The 22,514-nt window shown below is 40.8% G+C and overlaps 1 protein-coding gene across 2 annotated transcripts in view; it reads left to right on the plus strand.

Moving 5' to 3' along the window:
• CSMD3 (CUB and Sushi multiple domains 3) overlaps window positions 1–22,514 on the plus strand; it is a 1,180,750-nt gene that overhangs the window by 292,575 nt on the left and 865,661 nt on the right. The gene's annotated exons all lie outside the window — the stretch shown is intronic.

The following is a 22,514-nucleotide window of genomic DNA, read 5'->3' on the forward strand; positions in this document are numbered from 1 at the left end:
GCATGTAGATTAGGCTACCAGACATAGTAAAATGAAGCGGCGATTTAAATAATCGCCGCTTCGTTTAAATTTACATGGCTGCTGCACTGAGCCGACAAACAGCTTATCAGGAGGTTTACCTGGGTGGTCGACAAATACCTTTGATGTCGACACCCGCGCGTCCAGACTATCGCGCTGAGCCGACAAACAGCTGATCAGCTGTTTGTCGGCTCAGCGCGGCAGCCATGTAAATTTAAATGAAGCTGCGATTATTTAAATCGCCGCTTCATTTTACTATGTCTGGTAGCCTAATCTACATGCCTCTGGTGACAGAGGCATGAAGTCTAGACATACCCTAAGGGAAAACCATATCTACAATACAGATGAACTGACAGGTGAAGAAGAGGACTCACAGAGGAATGCCTTTTATCTCTTTCCCTGGTACATAGGTGCTGCTTCCTGAACAGGATTCTAGGCTAGTGCTCTTCTCATGTGCTTTTCCTTCCAGTGCACAAGAGCCTTTAGGTCACATGGACTGCAATGGGAATGCTACCCTGCATACCTACTGCTTTCAATTCTAGATGTGAGGATTGCATATTGTTCCATTTTTAGGCTCTGGTCCAACCACTAGCAACTCTACTACCTCCCTTGGTAACCCATTTCAGTGATTCAACATCCTCCTAGTAAAATAGTTTTTCCTAATATCTGACCTAGACCTCCCCCACTGCAACTTGAGACCTTTATTCCTCGTTTTGTCATCTGTCACCACTAAGAATAGACTGGCTCCACCCTCTTTTTGATAACCCCCTTTCTGGTGGTTGAAGGCTACTATCAAATTCCGCACCCTCCATTCTTCTCTTTTGCATAGTAATTAAGCACAGTTCCCTTTGCCTTGTCTCATAAATTATGCAATCCAGCTGCATAATCATTTACATTGACCTCTGCTAGACTATCTTCAGTATGTCTACATCCTTTCTGTAGTGGGGAACCCAAACCAGGATGCAATACTCCAGATGTGACCTCACAAGTGCCAAATAGAGAGGAATAATCACATTCCTCAGTCTGCTGGCAGTGCTCCTAGTAATGAAGCTCAATATGCTATTAGCTTTCTTGGCAACAAGGACACACCACTCACTCATATCCTGCTTCTCGTCTACTGTTATTCCCAGGTCCTTTTCTGCAGAACTGCCACTTAGCCAGTCTGTCCCTTGCCTTAGCAGTGCATGGGATTCTTCTGTTCTATACTCTGCATTTGTCCTGGATGGACATTATCAGATTTCTTTTGGTCCAGTCCTCCAATTTGTCTATATCTCTGTGGACTTTATTCATTTCTTCCAGCATAACGAACTCTTCCCCCAAATTATTGTCATCCACACATTTGCTGAAGGTACAATTCATCTCATTATCCATATCATAAAGATATTGAACAAAACTGGCCCGAGAATAACCCCTGGGGCACTCCTCTTGATACCAGCTGCAGATTAGACTGAGCCATTGATAGACACCCATTGAACCTGACAATCTAGGCAGCTTTTTATGCACCCTGTAGACCAGTCATCCTAGCCATACTTCTTTAATTTGCTGGCAGGGATACCGTGGGAAACTGTATCAAATTCTTTCCTAAAGCAAACTTCCTGGTTTCATAAGAGGTCACCCGGAACTTGCTGAACTCATTGCAATTTATTTCTTGGAAAAAAAATCAAGATAATTGACAAAATCAGTTTCAGAAACACTATTGCTAACTAAGTGTCAGCCAGTATTACTGCATACACCCCAAACCCATAGTACGGCAAGTTTGAAAAACCTGCTGGTGGAGGAACAATTCGGGGTCCATTCATCTCTGAGGTAAATGCTTAGTGTCCCTTATGCCTGAAGACAGCATGGATAATGTGGGGGAACCTGGGATTTGTTAATTTGGAAAGAGGGAAGATCCCTGGCTGGAAGGAAGGATTTACACATATACCGTATATACCCGAGTATAAGCCGAGTTTTTCAGCACATTTTTTGTGCTGAAAAATGCCCCCCCTCAGCTTATACTCGAGTCAGCGTCTCGAGAACTGAGGAAAGTGAGTACGCTGGTCAGGTTCTAAGGCATCCAGGTTGTCGTATCTGTCAGGAGGTGTTATTGTTATGGACTGCGCTGTAAATTCATCATCAAAGTATCTCGTGTCAATTTCTGAGGTCTGAAAGCTCTATGTATGTGCGATGAACAGCGCACATACATAGGCTTGTTGGCTGCACAGTGACTGCCAGTGATTGGCTTGTCACTGTGCTGTGGGCAGGGGGCGGGTCCGGAGGCAGAAGCGCGGCTCGGCGCAGGCTGAAGAGAAGAGATAAGGTAAGGGGCCTGAATGGAAAGGATAAAATCCTTATGGAAAGCAGGATCTGCCCAGGGATTGTGGAAATATTTTATCCTCTGTGTCGGGGGAATGGTATATGTGGAGAGGGAGTTGCCATCTGCAAGTTTCCCTCAGCTAAAAACACGAAAACAGCTAGGAAGCCGGGACACCTGAGGAAAAGAGCTATGGGGAGCTGATTGAGCTTGGTTGCTGATTGAGCTAAGGTTGTTGTACTTTTAAAGTTACGGTATTTTTGATACCATATTGTTTTTGTTGACCCCCTTTTCCACTTACAGAGCTAGGTTATTGTTTTTCTTTGAAATAAATATTCATGTAATTTTATTGGTATCTATCTTCATTTTTTACATTTACCAGTAGCTGCCTCATTTCCTACCCTAGGCTTATACTCGAGTCAATATTTTTTCCCAGTTCTTTGTGGTAAAATTAGGTGCCTCGGCTTATATTTGGGTTGGCTTATACTCGAGTATATACGGTATTTCCTGTTGTGCAAATATCATCACCCCAAGGAAATGATCACCCTGACACCTGCTTGAGGCCTGGCTCAGCTGAAGTGGAGTTTGAGATTTTAGACAAGCATTTTGCACTCATCTACATGGGGTACATCTACACTGCACACTTCTTATTGCATCATGAAGAGCACATACTCTGCATACCCTCCTAGAATGTATGTAAATAGGCAGTGTAGATGGTTAGGCACTGCTTAGGTGAATAAAGATGCTCCCAGATCCTTAGGGCTGCACATACAGGAAGAGTTTCCCCACCTTGGCATTCTCCTGCAGTTTTAAACCACATATTTCATTATGGAGCAGATACCTTTTTGACTAGCAGACAAAGGGGAGAGGTACTATCTTTTATTGGACCAACTTCCGTTTGTGTGTGAGGAAAACTTTTGAGCTTACATAGAACTCTTTTTAGGTTTCCAGATAGGGTTTAACAGTGAGGCATTTTCCAATTAATTCTTTGAAAAATTCCTGACCAGAGCTAATATAGGTGAAACAAAAGACATAACCAATATCAATTTAAAAAACAAAAACTGGTCTGATAGAACTTTATAGACTAACAAAACATGTAGATGATATCATGAGCTTTCGTGGGCACGGCCCACTTCTTCAGATGACCAGAGTTTTGAGTTTAGGATGTGCAGACCCAAAATAAATAGGGGAGAAGGGAGAGGAGGAAGGAGGGGGGAAGGAAGGGGGAGGAAAACAAGGAGCAGCGGGTATGAAAATATCAAAGGGGAAAAGAAGTAGGCAGAACTGGTAACTATAAGCACCTAAAGACTGGATAGTTAAAAGAAGCAGATAAGGATCTTAGGATAGCAATTAGATAGGAAGGGTACTAACTCAAGAATCTACACAGACAAAGAGTTGTTGTCACCTTCATTGAATGTTAGACTGATGTCCTAGCCATCCATTATCCCAATTGATGAGGTTATCAGTGTGAGAACTGAACTTGTGGATGAATTGTAATTCTAAGGCCTATCTGTGTATTTGGCTTGTAGAATTGGTTTGTGAGGAGACAGCCACCTGGAGATCTTTTAAAGAGTGATTAGGTAGATTGAAGTGTCCTCCAAAGGGTTTCTGTATGTTTCCTTTATGTGTATCTGATTTGTGTTCATTGATTCTTTCCCGTAGGGACTGTCCAGTTTGTCCAATATATATAGCAGTGGGGCATTGCTGGCATTTGATGGCATATATCAAATTATTGAATATGAAATTAAATGAGCCTTTGATTTGGTAGCTTATGTTGTTGGCTCCAGTGATGAATTCGCTTGTATAGACATGTGGGCAGAGTTGGCACCAAGGTTGATTGCAGGGCTGGGTTCCTAGATGCTTCTGATGTGGTTGTGTAGCATGGTGACCGGAAAGAATTTGTTTCAGGTTGGGGGGGTTGTCTGTAAGTGAGAAAAGGCTTTTCCTGAAGGCTTCTGAGAGTGAGGGATCATTTTCCAAGATGGGTTGCAGATTGTGTATAATGCATTGGAGGGGTTTGAGTTGTGGACTCTAGGTAATGACAAGTGGAATTCTGTTACATTCTCTTTGGGGTCTATCTTGAAGTAGTTCGTGTCTGGGTACTTTTTTGGCTCTGTCAAACTGTTTTTTCACTTATCCAGGTGGGTATTTGATATCTTTTGTAGTTTTCAGCTTGTCTAGTATTCCTTGAACTTGAATTATTTTCTACCTTTGCACTATATATAATGATTTTTGTTAGAAATCAATTATGTTCTAAGTCATGTGTAGCACATGATACCAGCACCGATCTTTATTCCCACACAAGTATAGTTGTAGATGTTACTGGATTATTTTGTATTAAACCTATTATATACATTTATCCTCTGATATATTAATTGTATTTTTACTGAAGGGTGGTACTTTTCAAAGACTAAAAATATATTTCACTAGATAATTAGGCCTCAACTGCACTATTTGATCACCAGCTCCCTACTTTATTCTGACCATATGTATGGGAAACGTTTCCCTAGCAACACTAACCACATCAAGGCTCTTAATATGAACTGCTATCTTACTCATGTTTCTTACTTTACTAGTTTGCCATATACATTAATGTCTGGTTTAAAATGATACTATATAATGGAAACATTCATTACTCCAAATGAATAAGAAGGTTTTGGTTTGCATGCTAAACTGCTTGCATTCTTTGAGCCAGATTTTTCATATGTCCCCTGTAGTGCTGTTCGTGCATATGTAAACATGAGTATGAATGTGGTCCTCTTTACAAATTATTCTCATTAATTGCAAATTAGTCAACACATCAGTTAAATACAAAAATCAAAACTGGAAAAAGAAAAAAAAATGAACAAGATGGTAATTTCTGCTCTTGTTTACCCAGATTTTACTCTTCAGAAACTCAGCTGATGTCTGTCTCCTTTATACATATTTACAGAGGTATTAAGGAAATCAGAATCTCAGTATCTTTTTGTTACTTAATATCAGATTAATTATTGATGTTAATCCCAACGAGGGTCCCGTCCAGGAACATAAAGAACAATAAACAATTTCCCCTCTGAATGTTGTACTTCCTGGAAGAAATTACAAAATGCTGGTTGGAACACTGAAAAATATTGGTTAAAATGGCTGGATTTTTAAAAAATAATGATTTGGTATCTGGTATGCTTTTCAGGTATCATTCATTATAACTAAGAATCTTTTCTTCTAAAGTGATTTGGGCAGTTTCTAATTCCCACAGTCATGAGTTCATGGTAAGAGTCATAAATCATAATTCAAATAAAGATTATGGGTTATAATACATCAATGTATGCCTTATTGTTTCAATGAACCATTGTAGGATGCTTGTTAAGCATGAGAATGACCTTCAGTAGATAAAAGTACTAGACATCTGCATCCTTTCATGCCAGAGGTATATCCCAGATAACTCCTACACATTGACCCTATCTAGTCTGGCAGTCTCTGGTCTAGCAATATCCGGTGTCTGGAATGATTTTAGTTAGCGAGATGTCCACTTATCACAGTTGTGACCAAGTTTCTTACTGTCCCATGAAGTTTGTTTATAGCCACCCGTCCTGGCTCTCAGTGTTCTGTGCTGTTATTTAGCTCTAATTTACCCCTAAATGTCTTCTAAGAGCCCAGTAAGCTGTGGAAGTATTGGTGATGCTGTTGACAATATTGACCTCCTATGTTTCAGCAAATTCTCATGTTTGGCACTAGTCAGGTCCTGAGAGTGCCAGACTAGAGAGGTTCAACCTGTATTACTTCCTTTTATTCTTTACTTTATAGGAAAACCCCTGTGTATTCCATAGTAAATTGTCATCAAATTCTGCAGCAAGCTTCCTGTGTTATTTGGCACTTTTTCTCCAGAATCTACTGTAGCATCATGCATATTTTTTAATTAAGGAGGTTGAGTAATAAAATGTAGAAGCGCATAGTACAATCTGTTCAGTAAACTTTGCATTATTTACTATTATATCTAATTATTTTATGCTGCACCCACTCTTTTTTTAGCTTTCAATATGCAATAGGTTTAATGCAATTCATTAACAAGAAGATTGTTTAAAAAAGTGTTGAGTTGAAAATGTGTTTTGGAAGAGCATAGCCTAAAAACATGTTTACACTTTTCTTAAATAGGTAAAGCTTTTCAAAAACACACTCATAATTTCTGGCTATGAACTGCCACATCTCTTTATGCCACATCACCTGAGTTATACTGACCAGTCAACTCTAATATTGCCTAGGAAATTTTGCAACAATATTTTGTGTACCAAGAGGAAATCAATAACCGATAATTTTTGGAAGTAGATCTCTTGAATAAGGAGTGGGATTTTCTAATCTCCTTGTACAGAATTTTGCTACTTGACCACAGGGCTTAGCAGAGGATATGCAGGAAATAACATAAGACAAGTAAATGAATTTCTAATAGCATAATACTGGAGGATGGAAAGGCTGGGGAGTTGGAAAAAATGAAGATGGGAGGAGTTTCATTCATAGAGTGTGTCTGCCTGCGAGTGTGTCTGTGAGCTAAAACCACCAAATCTGATATGCAGCTTCCTATCCTTATCTTGAATCAAGGTCAGGGTTTGGATTTGCCTGGAAAATGGACATTGCCAGAAATGGAACAGTTTTACATAGCATGGAAAGGGAGGGGGTGAAGAGAGGGTTAACTTGAAAAGGGTAAGGGCTATGTCTACACTGCAGCGTTTTCCCAGAATACCTCCAGAAGCAGTCACCTATCCCCCAATTCCATTTCCCAAATTTGTGTGTCATCTACAAACTTTATCCATGATGAATTTGTATTGAGTGAGAAATAAAAAGAAATAACTACACTTAGATTTTTTTTCTTGGCACTAGAAACTAGTTAGTGGATTCTTTGTGTAGGATGATTCTGGAGAAATGTTAGATGTTGCTTCATATATTAAATTAGTATCAATATTAGTAATGGCTCAATCAATTATTCTGACTACATTTAAAAATCATACATTTCCCAAATATACTTCTGAATTTTAATGTTTACTTTTCTTATTTGAGTTCCATCAGATGACACATTATGACCTTGATGTGATAACAATGCTTGTCAAAATTTGATTTGGTCAAGACAATAATTGTGGCATGACTCATACATAAACAAGGCCATTTCCACTCCCTAACTGAAGGATTTTCTGTGTGTTATATGTAAGACCACTAAAATCTATATTGTTCTACAAAATAATGGAATGGTTAACAAGCAATTTTATGATCGCAGAGAAGCTTAGAGGGATTCACTGATTACAGGAAACTAATCAATAAAGAGAAAAAACTACATGCTGGAGACATTTGATTCATCTTGTCTTAATGAGTAAAAGCTAGACATTTCAATAGTGCTTGCTGAAAGAAGTCTTGCATAATATTTAAACATTATTCAGTTTTATGTTCTTAATCATATTTCTAAAAACAGGATCTCGTATGTAATTACATTGCTTTCAAATATAATAACAGTGGATTTGTACCAGGTTTCACAGAGGATGCGGTGCAGTTACTGCAAATAACTCTTTTAGATTTTCATATTCTGTATAAAAAAACTTCATTATAAGGTATTTAGTCCTGTCATGTATTTTAAGAGTGGTGTTACCAGAATACTTCACAACAACAGCAAATCTGAAAGCATAAAAGTAATCTTAACTTGAGAATGTGTGGGTAGTGGGCTTTTTGTTTTGTTGTGACCCAAGCTTTTCTGGAGTGGAGCATTGTATACAATTCCCCAAATGAGAAGTAGTGGTTAGGAAGAAGTTCCACACTTGATGGGTTTTTCTTTTTTATAACTTGAATGGAGACTGTACTAGGGAAGGTAATAGCCGGAAAACTCTCTCATACACAGAATAAGAGGCTTTGTAGATATCGGCAGAATACCAGGGAAAGACGATACATCATAGGGTGTCTAGACTACATGACTTTTTCAACAGAGGCTTTTTTGAAAATATCTTTCCAAAAAGCCTCTGTTGAAAAAGAGCATCTAGATTGCATTATGCGGATCGAAAAATTGATCCGCTTCTTTGAAAAATAGCGTCAAGACTGCTGGATGCTCTTTTTTAAAAAAAAACAAAAAAAAAACAGGCACCTGGAAGTGCTTCTGGAAGGGCATGGGAGCAGCCTTTATTTCCAGGTGCTGCTGCATGTCCTTTGCAGAGATGCGGGCTTAAAGGGATCCCCGACAGCTGTTGCTCTGCTCCTGGCTTGCCTACCTCTTAGAGCAGTGATTCCCAAATTTTTCGGCATCATGTCCCCTCTTTGATTTTTGAGAAACCCTCATGCTCCACCCCCAATAGCAGCAAAACTTGTTGAGGAAAAAAAAGGAACTGACTGGGGCTGAAAAACAAAAATAGTATCAAAACCTCATGCACGCCCTGGAATTTACACCTCCTAGTTTGGGAACCCATGTCCTAGTGGGAAAGTAAAGCTGCTGCAGTTGTTGCTCCGGTTGCCCGGCTTCTTCAGACACCACAGCAATTTATTTTCAGATTTGTTTTTGTGCTCTTCACTGTGTTTTTGGCCATAGAGCCTGAGCTGCCCCTATTCTTTGATAGGATAACAAGTCTTTTTGGATAAGGGAGAAGCAGTGGATGTGGTATACCTAGACTTTAGTAAGGAGTTTGATACTGTCTCGTATGATATTCTTATCAATAAACTAGTCTCTCATGATATTCTTATCTAATACAACTTAGATGGGGCTACTATAAAGTGGGTGCATAACTGGTTGGATAACCGTACTCAGAGAGTAGTTATTAATGGTTCCCAATCCTGCTGGAAAGGTATAACTAATGTGGTTCCGCAGGGGTCTGTTTTGGGACCGGCTCTCTTCAATATCTTCATCAACGATTTAGATATTGGCATAGAAAATACGCTTATTAAGTTTGCAGATGATACCAAGCTGGGAGGCGTTGTGACTAATCTGGAGGAGAGGGTCATAATTCAAAATGATCTATACAAATTGGAGAAATGGTCTGAGGTAAACAGGATCAAGTTTAATAAAGACAAATGCAAAGTGCTCCACTTAGGAAGGAACAATCAGTTTCACAGCTACAGAATGGGAAGCGACTGTCTAGGAAGGAGTACAGCAGAAACGCATCTAGGGATTATAGTGGACCACAAGCTGAATATGAGTCAGCAGTGTGTTGCTGTTGCAAAAAAAAAAAAACCCCAAACATGATTCTGGGATGCATTAACAGGTGTGTTGTGAGCAAGACACGAGAAGTCATTCTTCCGCTCTACTCTGCAATAGTTAGTCCTCAGTTGGAGTACTGTGTCCAGTTCAGGGCACCGCATTTCAAGAAAGATATGGAGAAATTGGAGAGGGTCCAGAGAAGAGCAACAAGAATGATTAAAGGTCTAGAGAACATGACCTGTGAAGGAAGGCTGAAAGAATTGGGTTTGTTTAGTTTAGAAAAGAGAAGATTGAGGGGGGACTTGATAGCAGTGTTCAGGTATCTAAAAGGGTGTCATAAGGATGAGGAAGAAAACTTGTTCATCTTGGCCTCTGAGGATAGAGAAAGAAGCAATGGGCTTAAACTGCAGCAAGGGAGGTTTAGGTTGGACATCAGGAAAAAGTTGCTAACTGTCAGGGTAGTCAAACACTGGAATAAATTGCCCAGGGAGGATGTGGAATCCCCATCTCTGGAGATATTTAAGAGTAGGTTAGATACTGTCTAGACCATACCTTATAGACATTTATTTGGTCCTGCCATGAGGGCAGGGGACTGGACTCTTCCAGTCCTAGTATTTCTATGATTCTAAGTGCATATTTGACAGTTGTATGGCTGCAGCTGTAATTTTTGCTTATCAGAAACAGAAGTACCAGTACAAGGTTGCTTGTCATGTGTCCTTGATGTGGTCTCGCATACTATGCTTAATCTGCATTGTTATTCAGAACATTCCTGCCTCTCACAGCTTCTCCCTTGACTCTGCCTGTGTTCTTACGTGCACCAGACTTGAGACAGGCCTGTGTTTTGCTTTTTAGGGATCTGCACTGTGGACAAGGCAGACATCACCATTTATTGTCAAGACATCACCATTTATTGTCCAGGCTCCCCCACAGATACTTAATTTGTGTAGCTCAAATTGTGTATCTTATTTTGAGCTATTGTGCAGTGTAGACACCCTAATATATTTACTTAGGCATAACCTTTCATGGGCAAAAATCCACTTAATCAGATGCATCATATAGCAAACAAAGATTTATTTAGAAAAAAGCTTTTACAAGGCAAATTCATATAAATATACGCATACAAATGACTAAGTCTTGAGCAGAAGATACAGTTTGAACCTCTCTAGTCTTGCACTCTCATGACCCAACTGGTGCTGAACCAGAGAATTTGCTCAAATATGGGAGGTCAGTATTGTCTGGCAGCATTACCAATACTTACACTATTTACTAGGCTCGTAGAAGACATTTAGGGATAAATTAGAACTAAATAACAGCACAGAGCACTGAGAGCCAGGACTGGTGGCTAGAAACAAATTTATGGGACTGTGGTAAACATAGCCATACCTATGATAAATGGACGTCCAGCTAACTAAAATCGTATCTGATCATGGATGTTGCTGGACCGGAGAGTGCCGGATTAGAGAGTTTTAACCTGTAAAAGGAAGTTGTATCATAAGCAGATTCAATATGTCTTTTGGGATGCATCAAGGCAAGATATCTGAGTATCTATTGCTTATGCTTAAGAATTCTCGGGTCTTTAGTTAAAGCAACCAAAAGAAACAACACCAAAAGCAAGTTTGTCCTTGAAATGGATTTGTATTTGCTTAACTCCAGAATCCATGCTGATGGGATGATCCATATCAGGAACATCCATACCGCTGCACTTTAATGGTATACTTTCCCCCCCTCAAAAGTCAGATAACAGTCACCACCATGCCATTCTAGGTGAGTGAAGTCCACTGGTTTTGTCTTTTTTCATTCCATATCCAGATTATTCTGATTCAATTGATCTTTTAACGGATAGAAACTAAAGATCTAGACCAGATGTCCATTTAGTTTCCTCTCTCCAGGCTTTTCTCCCAACTCCTGACATCCATTTAATTACATTTCTTCCCTGTTCCCTTTTCTGCTGTCTCTCGGAAATATTTATACATCTGATATACTTTCTCTTTTGTATTCCTATTCCTCATGCCCTCCCAGTATCTGCAGTGCTGCATTTATTTTAATATTATGTCACAATTACAAAGAATGCTGGCATACGGTTCCACCATACCAAAAGAATGATGGGATTTGGCAAGAAAGGGTTGAAAAAGGTTTGTTATATTTGGAAAGCAAAATTGAGTGTGATTTTCAGTTGGGATTGGTTTTTGATTACTGGTTCATTCAAACCTAATCAGATTGTATGTCTTTTATAACTGATGTAATAAATTATAGTTAATCATTACGAATTCTAATTTCAGGTGGTAAATCTTTAAAATTTTATTATACCGAGGAGTATACATGTCTTAGTCAAGCTATAATAAAATAATTAAAAATTGAGTTTTAATAGATAATAATTTAAAGCAGGTGTTCCAATTTAACCTTTTCCTTTAAACTAGTCAATGAAGATGTAATGTTTACCTCTGTTCTAGTAAATCAAATTTTAGAAATACAAACAAAGATATGCCCACACTTCTGTTTGGCCTTAGAAGGTCCAATTCTGTATGTCCAATTCTGTCATGCAAGTAGTCCCATTGACCTCAGTAAGGCTATTCACAAAACTAGATATCTGTGTGTCTATGTATGTATGTATCTTTCTCTCGCTCGCTCGCCAGGTAACAGAATGAGGTCATCATGCTCTCTGGCCATAAAAGCGATATTGGCCAAAGAGAGGAGGGTTGCTGAGCATAGCATACACAGGGCTCAGCCCACTAGTTTTATACATCATTCAAAATCATTGAGGCTACTCACATTGATAAAATGATTCACACGAACAAAGATATATAAGATTGAATGCCTATATATTAAGTTTATTTAGCCACTTCATATTGTTACCCCTATTCATGACAAAAGAAGTTAAACCTATTTTTTCTCTCTTAGGATGTTGATCTATGTGCATGGTGTTGTGATATGGCCTCTTCATGAGATTGTGACAGCAGTTAGATTCTGAAACTTTTCTTTGCACATTCCCTACAAATATGCTGTTCACACTGAGGGATATTTATATTTACCTGTGAATGTACTACATATTTATTTTTTATAATCACATTCTATCTGTAGTTTAAAATATTGGATATAATACTATCTGGAATGATGACTTCTGAATATGATAACGTGATATGGCATGAAAAAGTTGTAATCAAACCATTGTGGACCTTTGTTCAGTACAGTAATTCCTCATTTAATACATGCCTGCTTAACACGTTTTCGCGCTAGCACGATTTTTTTTCTGGAACGTTTTTTGAATTACACAACCGTCCTCAGAATAACACGATTGCCCCAGCTGGCCAGTTACTGGAGACTGCACAGGGCTTCCTCCACCTCCCTGCAAAGCGGTGGAGGGTTTGCTGCTCACCACGCCGTTCCCTGCTGACTCCCCCTCACTGGACGCCTTGCCCCCTCTCCTCCACCCCCACTTGCTCACCGCACCGGTCCCCGGCAGTCCCCCCTCTCCTGACGCAGTGTGGATCCCAGCAGACCTGTCACGGGGCATACTCCCAACCCAATCTCCCTCCCTTCTCCTCCTCTTCCTTTCTCCAGAGCCAAACAACTCCTCTCCCTGCTGTAACCTAGTCCCCTTTTTCCCCCAACCTTATGTCCTGGTCCCAACAGACACCACCACTTGAAACACAACCTCCAACTTTTCCATGATTTTCAATGGGAAAATTGACCCCGCATAACACGTTTTCACTTAACACGATCATTTTCTGAAACATATCTATAGTGTTAAATGAGGAATTACTGTATACTTAATTTATTTAAATATAGCATCAGATCCAGTTTACTTTACATCAGTATTTCCAATTATTTGCAAGATAAACAATACGTGGCCCCTAATCTAATACTCCTAAAATATTTAGCGTAGATATTTGAATGTGCTCAGCATTGATACAACTATGCTTTACTATTTCTTTCCTACTGACTTAAGAATAGAATAACTCTTAGACTAATCTATACTCCAGAGGTTTAAAAAGAATCCCAGTTTACACTTAAACTTATTCATTAGAAAAATGCAGACAGAAGCCCAGCAGCAGAGTGGGGGCTATCCTGTTTATTGTGTTGAGTGTAACATGTATGATTACCTGCCCTGTGGGCAGGTGGCATATGTGTGCACCCGTTGCAAGGAGCTCCTGACCCTCAGAGACCGAGTTCGGGCTTTGGAGGCCAGGGTGGCTGAACTGGAGGAGCTAAGGGAGGTAGAGAGCTATGTTGATGAGACTTTCCAGGACACTGTAGTACTGTCCAACTCCAGTTTGAGAGCCCCAGTGCTCTTAAGGAGGATGAAAGTCTCAAGGGAACAGAGCATTCAATGGGAGCAGAGGGAAACCATCCCGTAGTTGGGACCCTCCTCCCAGAGGATGTTGTAGTATCCTCTCGCACTGAGGATACCTCTGAGGGGGAGGGAATGCCAGTTAGGAAGAGGCAGGTGTTAGTAGTGGGTGATTCGATCGTTAGAAACATAGATAGTTGGGTTTGTGATGACCGGGAGAACCGTATGGTCACTTGCCTGCTTGGTGCAAAGGTTGTGGATCTCTCGAGGCATCTAGACAGACTTATGTGTAGTGCTGGGGAGGAGCCGGTGGTCGTGGTACATGTAGGTACCAATGATGTAGGGAAGGGTAGGAGAGATGTCCTGAAGGCCAAATTTAGGCTGCTAGGAAAGAGACTGAAATCCAGGACCTCTATGGTGGCATTCTCAGAAATGCTTCCAGTTCCATGCGCAGGGCCAGGTAGGCAGGCGGAGCGTCAGAGTCTCAATGCGTGGATGAGACGATGGTGTAGGGAAGAGGGGTTTAGATTTATTAGGAACTGGGGACACTTTTGGGAGAGGGGGAGCCTATACAGGAAGGATGGGTTCCACCTAAATCAGGGTGGAACCAGACTGCTGGCACTAAACATTAAAAAGGCCGTAGAGCAGTTTTTAAACTAAGAGATGGGGGAAAGCCGATTGGTGCGGAGATGCACGTAAATCGGAGGGAGACCTCTCTTAGAGGAGAATCCATTGATAGAGATTCTCTAAGCTGTAGTCAGAAAGAGAGGAGGGGAGAGGGCAAACCATGGGCCAGAGCAAACACACAACCGCATACAAAGGAATCCAATGCACCAGGGAAGGGCAGACAAATAAGCAGTGGCAAATTTTTAAAGTGCTTGTACACAAATGCTAGGAGTCTGACTAATAAGATGGGTGAACTAGAGTACCTCATATTAAATTAGGAGATTGACATAATAGGCATCACTGAAACCTGGTGGAATGAGGAAAATCTGTGGGACACAATCATACTGGGATATAAAATATATCGAAAGGATAGAGCAGGCCGTGTGGGTGGCGGAGTGGCACTGTATGTGAAAGACAATGTAGAATCAAACGAAATAAAAATATTAAATGAATCAACATGTTCAATAGAATGGCTATGGATAGTAATTCCATGCTCCAATAATAAGAAATTAGCAGTAGGGATATATTACCGACCACCTGACCAGGACAGGGATACTGACATTGAAATGCTAAGGGAGATTAGAGAGGCTACCAAAATAAAGAACTCTATAATAATGGGGGATTTCAATTACCCCCATATTGACTGGATACATGTCACCTCAGGAAGAGAAGCGGAGATAAAATTTCTCAATGGCTTAAATGACTGCTTCTTGGAGCAGCTGGTGCAGGAACCCACAAGGGGATAGGCAATTCTCGATTTAGTCCTGAGTGGAGTGCAGGATCAGGTCCAGGATATAACCGTTACAGGACCGCTTGGGAATAGTGACCATAATATAATAACATTCAACATTCCTGTGGTGGGAAGAACACCTCAGCAGTCCAGCACCCTGGCATTTAATTTCAAAAAGGGGAATTACGCAAAAATGAGGAGGTTAATTAAACAGAAATTAAAAGGCACAGTGACTAGAGCCAAATCCCTGAAAGCGGCATGGAAACTTTTTAAAGACACCATAATAGAGGCCCAACTTAAATGTATACTCCAAATTAAAAAACATAGCAAGAGACCTAAGAAAGAGTCACCGTGGCTTAACCACCATGTAAAAGAAGCAGTGAGGGACAAAAAGGTATCTTTTAAGAAGTGGAAGTCCAATCATAGTGAGATAAATAGAAAGGAACATAAACACTGTCAAATCAAGTGTAAAAATGTAATAAGAAAAGCAAAAAAAGATTTTGAGGAACAGCTAGCCAAAAGCTCAAACAGAAATAACAAAACGTTTTTTAAGTACATTAGAAGCAGGAAGCCTGCTAAAAAACCTGTGGGTCCCTTAGATGATCGAGCTATAAGAGGAACAATCAAGGATGATAAAGCCATTGCAGAGAAACTAAATGATTTCTTTGCTTCAGTCTTCACGGCTGAGGATGTTGGGGAGATTCCTGAATCTGCACCGTGCTTTGTGGATGATGAATCTGAGGAACTGTCCTGGATTGATGTGTCATTAGAGGAGGTTTTGGAGCAAATAGATAAATTTAATGTTCACAAATCTCCAGGACCGGATGGCATTCATCCAAGAGTTCTAAAGAACTCAAATGGGAAATTTCTGAGTTATTATCTGTGGTTTGTAACCTATCCTTTAAATCGGCTTCCGTACCTAATGACTGGAAGGTAGCCAACGTAACACCAATATTTAAAAAGGGCTCTAGAGGCGATCCTGGCAATTACAGACCGGTAAGTCTAACTTCAGTACCGGGCAAATTAGTCGAAACAATAGTAAAGAATAAAATTGTGAAGCATGTAGAAGAACATAATTTGTTGGACAAAAGTCAACATGGTTTCTGTAAAGGGAAATCCTGCCTTACTAATCTGTTAGAGTTCTTTGAAGGGGTTAACAAACATGCGGACAAGGGGGATCCAGTAGATTTGGTATACTTCGATTTTCAGAAAGCCTTTGACAAGGTCCCTCACCAAAGGCTCTTGTGTAAATTACATGGCCATGGGATAAGAGGGAAGGTCCTTTTTTGGATTGAGAACTGGTTAAAAGACAGGAAACAAAGGATAGGAATAAATGGTAAGTTTTCATATTGGAGAGGGGTAACTAGTGGTGTACCCCAAAGGTCAGTCCTGGGACCAATCCTTTTCAACATATTCATAAATGATCTGGAGAAAGGGGTAAGCAGTGAGGTAGTAAAGTTTGCAGATGATACAAAACTGTTTAGGATAGTCAAGACAGAAGCAGACTGTGAGGGATTCCAAAAGGTCTCACCAAACTGAGTGAGTGGGCAACAAAATGGCAAATGAAATTTAATGTGGATAAGTGTAAAGTAATGCACATCGGGAAAAATAACCCCTAGTATATGTACAGTATGATGGGGCAAATTTGGCTATGACAAATCAGGAAAGAGATCTTGGAGTTATCATGGACAGTTCTCTGAAAACTTCCACAGAGTGTGCAGCGGCGGTCAAAAAGGCCAATAGGATGCTAGGAATTATTAGGAAAGGGATAGAAAATAAGACCCAGACTATCTTACTGCCCCTGTATAAAACTATGGTATGCCCACATCTTGAATACTGTGTACAGATGTGGGCTCCTCACCTCAAAAAAGATATTTTGGCCTTGGAAAGGGTTCAGAAAAGGGCAACTAAAATGATTAGGGGTTTGGAATGGGTCCCATATGAGGAGAGGTTAAAGTGACTGGGACTTTTCAGTTTAGAAAAGAGGAGACTGAGGGGGGATATGATAGAGGTATATAAAATCATGAGTGGTGTGGAGAGGGCTGATAAAGAAAAGTTATTTATTAGTTCCCTAAATAGAAGAACTAGAGGACACCAAATGAAATTAATGGGTAGCAGGTTTAAAACTAATAAAAGAAAGAAAGTTCTTCTTCACACAGCATGTAGTCAACCTGGAACTCCTTGCCAGAGGAGGCTGTGAAGTCTGTGAAGTCTAGGACTATAATAGAGTTTAAAGAGAAGCTAGATAATTTCATGGAGGTTAGGTCCATAAAAGGCTAATAGCCAGGGGATAAAATGTTGTCCTTGGCCTCTGTCTGTCAGAGGCTGGAGAGGGATGGCAGGAGACAAATCGCTTGATCATTGTCTTAGGTCCTCCCTCTCTGGGGCACCTGGTGTTGGCCACTGTCGGTAGACAAGATACTGGGCTAGTTGGACCTTTGGTCTGACCCAGTACGGCCCTTCTTATGTTCTTATGTAAGTGAATTTGCAATAGAAGCAGTGGTAGCAGAATTAGAACAGTGAATTTGTTTGGAAGAAAAATACACAAAACATCCTGATACTAGAGAATGTTTTGAACTGTTGTCTTTTCAGTACACAATAGATTTTTATACTGATATAATTTCCACTGAGATAAAGCTTATATTTTATGGAACTTCTGGAGGAATCAAAATATTAAATTTACTTTATCTGGGGGTATAATCTTATTCACTTTATCTGATGCCAATGATGTATATTAAATTCAACAAGTATTTTTGAAAATAACATTGGCCAAAACCAGCCCTTGACAATTTATAGTGACTTTCAACAAAAGAATACCTTCATTCCATTATCCTTTTTCAGTCTTTTATTCTCTACTATTTAATAACAATAGTTGGCTCACTATAGCTTCCAATTTCATATTGATGTAAGAATATACTGAATTTTTTCCTTCATTTCCAGTGTAAACTCAAAGTATATTTAAATGATTATTATAGAGGATTGTGTAGCTCATTTCTGCCATTTGAGTACATTAAACAATTGTATAATTTAGTTTTCTTCCTTACTTTAAAGAACGGTTAAATGTGAACTTTTTCTTTCAATTGTTAGGACTAGTATTTTGTCAGTACTGTACAAAAAATGTGTACAACAATAATGGTTGATTTCATCTCCTAACCAACATAAAAAACTTTACACTCACTCATATGTAGTCCAGTTTCAGATAGGCATGTATTCAGATCTATCTTTAAGCTCCATTAAAGTCATCTGCTCATGAAGCTGCTGAAACATGAAAGATCATAGTGAAACAAGACTGAATGAGGGTGGGGAGGGGAAGAAGTGTAAGGAAAAGAAACCTTAAACTAGGGGTGGGGAATCCAGTCCCTCAGGCTCAGGGACTTCCCAAAGGGCCATGTTACCAAAGGTTTGGTTACTTCTCACTTATGTGCAGCCCCCAACTGACTTTTCTGTGGGTCAGCGGCCCCCACCCAAAAAAAGTTCCCCACCCCTGCCTTACACTTTTATTCAGTGGTAGACAATAAGAGGCCCTTGTGCCAGACACAGTTTACCAGGGTTAGCACCTGATGTGCCATCAGATGCTTTTCTTTATCTATGTGTGCTCAAAGCTCCTGTTAGCCACAGATTACCATTCCTAGCCAATAGGAGCTGCAGAAAGCTGTGTCCTAGTTTGCACCGCTTTCTGCGGCTCCCATTGGCCAGGAACAGCGATCTGTGGCTAATGAGATCTGCAAGCAGCCTTACCTGTAGAAGCTCAGATAAATAAAGCATCAGGTGGACTACCAGGGGATAGCCTTGGCGAAACACATTCAGCCTGTGGACTAAGGCAGAGGGTCGATCCACATCTTTGCCTCCATATTTAAGCATCTCAGGATGAACGGTGTCCAAACCAGGTGGCCTGTTGCTTTTTAACTTCTGCAGTGCTGTTTTTTTTAACTTCTTCAGTGTTTACCTCAGATATCTATGTCTATATGTGATCATTTGTCATTGTTAAATTCCAATTTTATAATTAGTTTGACTTGGTTTAGCAATTCTTTATAGTATTTTGCTAATCCATTTTCTTGTTCCTACTGTGTTTTCAGAATTTCTCCTTTGTTTTGTTGTGTTTTTGACTGGGACACTTCTGAATTTTGATCCATATTCTGTTAACTATTTCAAGATCATGAAGACATTTCCTGTATATTTTCTTTCCCCTGCTGCGTCAGTTTCACTAGCCTTGCTTTTTCTCTAATTTCACTTTTCATTTTTGTATTGTTTCTTTATTGCTTTATTTGTGTCCCTGTAAGTTTGGTTTTTTTCTTCTTCAGTCACATGTTGTAGTAATCAAGCCTTTTGCTTCTCTTCTTTTTTCAGTAATTTTCTATGTTTCTTATGAGATCCACTGGTCTTTGTCACTTCGTCTCTTTCTATCAATTATCTTTTCAGCTACTTCTAGCATAGCTGTTTTGAAAAGACTCCAGTATTTTTCCCACATCCTTTTATTCAGGATATTGAAGAGGATCAAACTCGTTCTTGGTCTCCATATCTTACTCTTCTCATATACTACAATCTTGTAATTTCTGTGGAGTGAAAGATCTGTTTTTGTGCTCTTTCTTTTGGCACTTTGAACTTCAATTTGATATTTGCTTTCTGCAAGTAGTGGCCATGTCCTATATCTGCTTCTCTGAATACTCAATGATGTTTTCCATCTCTGACAAACACAGATATAGTCTATCTCATCTTGTGTACAACCATCTGGTAAAATCTATGCCTTTTTGTGAATCTGTTTGTTGGAAGAAAGAATTGCAGATAAGGTTCTTTTCTGTACAAAATTCAAGAAGTCATGTTCCATTTTCTGTCTTATTGTGTGTGGGTATGTATACACAGTGAAGAAAAACCCGTAGCTGGCCCGTGTCAGGTATGGATTTTTCTTTGCTGCGTAAACATGTTCTTTGGAATAATAAATGTTCCCCAACTACTTCTTTCATTTCCAGTCTACATATTAAAATCTCCCATGACGAGGAGAAGATCTTGGTTTGATATTTCTTTCATTGTATTGTTTAGCTCTGTATAGAATCTCTCTTTGGTCCTCTTCATTTGTGTAGTTTGGTTGGAGTATTTACAGCAACTATTGTACTGAAAGTGGACTCTAGTTGCCAGTAGCTTGTTTGTTATTCACTGCCAATTCACAGGGAAAGAGCTAGTCACATAATAGCGGGGAATTTTTCCCAATGTAAAATTCCAACAACATAATTTTTTCATTAACAATTTTCTTCACTTTTTTTGTGTTAAAAATATAAACCAAAATGTTGTTTCATTTTTAGCAAAAACAAGTAGCTTGTTTTCCATTAAATTTTCCATTTTTCCAAGAGATAGTTTTCTCAACCCCCCCCCCACCCTCTCCAAAAAAATCAGAAAAATTGCACTCATTTCTAATAGAGGTAAAATATGGAGAACAGAGTGTATTAGTGAATGGGCAAACAAAACAGAATAATAAAATAGAAGATAAATACTGGCAAGAAATTTTTAAAAGGGGTTAAAAGAGAGGGATGCTTTGAATCTGTAATGGAATACCATCTTTGCTATAATTCAGGTTTTAGCAGCACTTGCTTGTTAAAGATTGACTTTTCTAAGTAGGGTTGTTAACGTTCTAATCACATAAAACCAATCACTCTAGCTCTGTTCCTTTCCTAGGGCCCATCCCCAACTCGCCACATTCCCTCTACCCTTTGTTGCTCACTCTCTCCTACCTTCACTCCCTCTCACTGGGCAGGGGGTAGTGGTGTAGGAGGACATGAGGGCTCTAACTAGGGGTGCAGGCCCGGTGATGGGGCCAGAAATGCAGGGTTCAGGATGCAGGAAGGGGCTCCAGGTTGATGCAGGAAGCTTGGGTACAGGAGTTGAGGTGTCTGGCATGGGGCCAAGGCTGAGTGGTTGATGTGCAGGATAGAGTTCTGGCTGGATGTAGGGCTGAGGGATTCAGAATATGAGAGTGGGCTGTGGGTTGAGGCAGGGAGTTGAAGTATGGGAGGAAGCAGGGCTGGATTAAGGCATGAGCTAGCAGGCCAGCTTCCCGGGGCACCAACCTATTGGGAGGCCCCTTATAGCTGCCATCAGGCGCCATGCGCCCAGCTCCTGGATCGTAGGCTGCAGCAGCTCCCAGCAGCCACCCTGCAGTGGCCGCCCGGGGCAGGGGCCATGTTAACCCCCACAGCACTGGCCAGCAGTGCCCTTCCCTCTGTGGCCATGGAGCCCTGCATGGCCAGGGTCAGCTGTGCGCCAGCGGTGGTAGCCGGTCTGGGCTGAGCTGGGCACATGCGTCCTGTTGCCGCCAGCTCCGCCCGCCCTCCCCCATGTGCTGGTGTGGGGGTGAGGCCCTGCATGCGTCCTCCCCCAACCAGGGGCACAATTAAACTGTCTGCCCAGGGCGCCAGAATGACTTGGTCTGGCCCTGGGAGGAAGTGAGGGATCTGGGCTAGGGGCCCTGGGTTTGAGGTTGGACCAAGGATGAGGGGTTTGGGTGCAAGAAGGAGCACTAGTTTTGAGTAGCAGGTCTGTGGCAGAGGCTTGGGGTACAGGCTTACCTTGCATGGCTTGCAGTCAGTGGTGCAGCAAAGCTAAAACAGTCTTTCTGCCTGTCCTGATTCCATGTTGTACCCCAGAAATGGTCTGCAGTTCTGGCACCTAGTTTGAGGGGGTCAGTAAGCTTTATATAAAACTCACCCATAGGCACCATTCCCCAGCTCCCATTGGCTGAGAACCAGCAAATGGCAATGAAGACCTGGTGTTCGAGCTGAGGGCAACGCGTAAAGCTAGGTCGTCTCATCCGCATCTAGGAGCCACGTCTGTTGGCCACTTCCAGGACACCTATGGCCTCTGACGGAGGGAGGGGGAAAAAAGGGCAGCTGGCCTGATGCCCGGTGATTTAAAAGACTGGAAGTGGCAGCAGCTGGAGCCCCAAACTATTTGAATCACTACCATGGACCACAAGCTGAATAACACAAAGGGCTGCCTTGGGGAGGCTAGCTTCCTACCCCCATCCTTTTTTACCAAGACCCTGCTCTTCCAGGGGCCTGGAATTGTACCTCCCCACTTTGCCCAGGAGCCCAGCAATTCTGTCAGCAGCCTTGGGGTGCCAGGACAGGTGTGAACTAGCCTGCCTTAGCCCTAGAATACTGCTGACTATACTTCTAATGGCTCAGTTATCAATGCTGACTGGAGTCACCAGGATTTCTTTTCAACCAGGCATTCCAGCTGAAAATCAAACACCTGGCCACTCTTCTTGTAAGAACTCTAAAAACCAAATACTTTCTTAATTGATTTGATTTTTACTGTGACTCAGGGATGCCATCTTATAATTTTTACTCAGTGTTCAACAGTGGCTCTAATTGCCCCCAATTTATTTCAT

This window comes from Pelodiscus sinensis, chromosome 2 (genome assembly GCF_052426305.1).
Source record: "Pelodiscus sinensis isolate ZL-2025 chromosome 2, ASM5242630v1, whole genome shotgun sequence".
Lineage (NCBI taxonomy): Eukaryota > Metazoa > Chordata > Testudines > Trionychidae > Pelodiscus > Pelodiscus sinensis.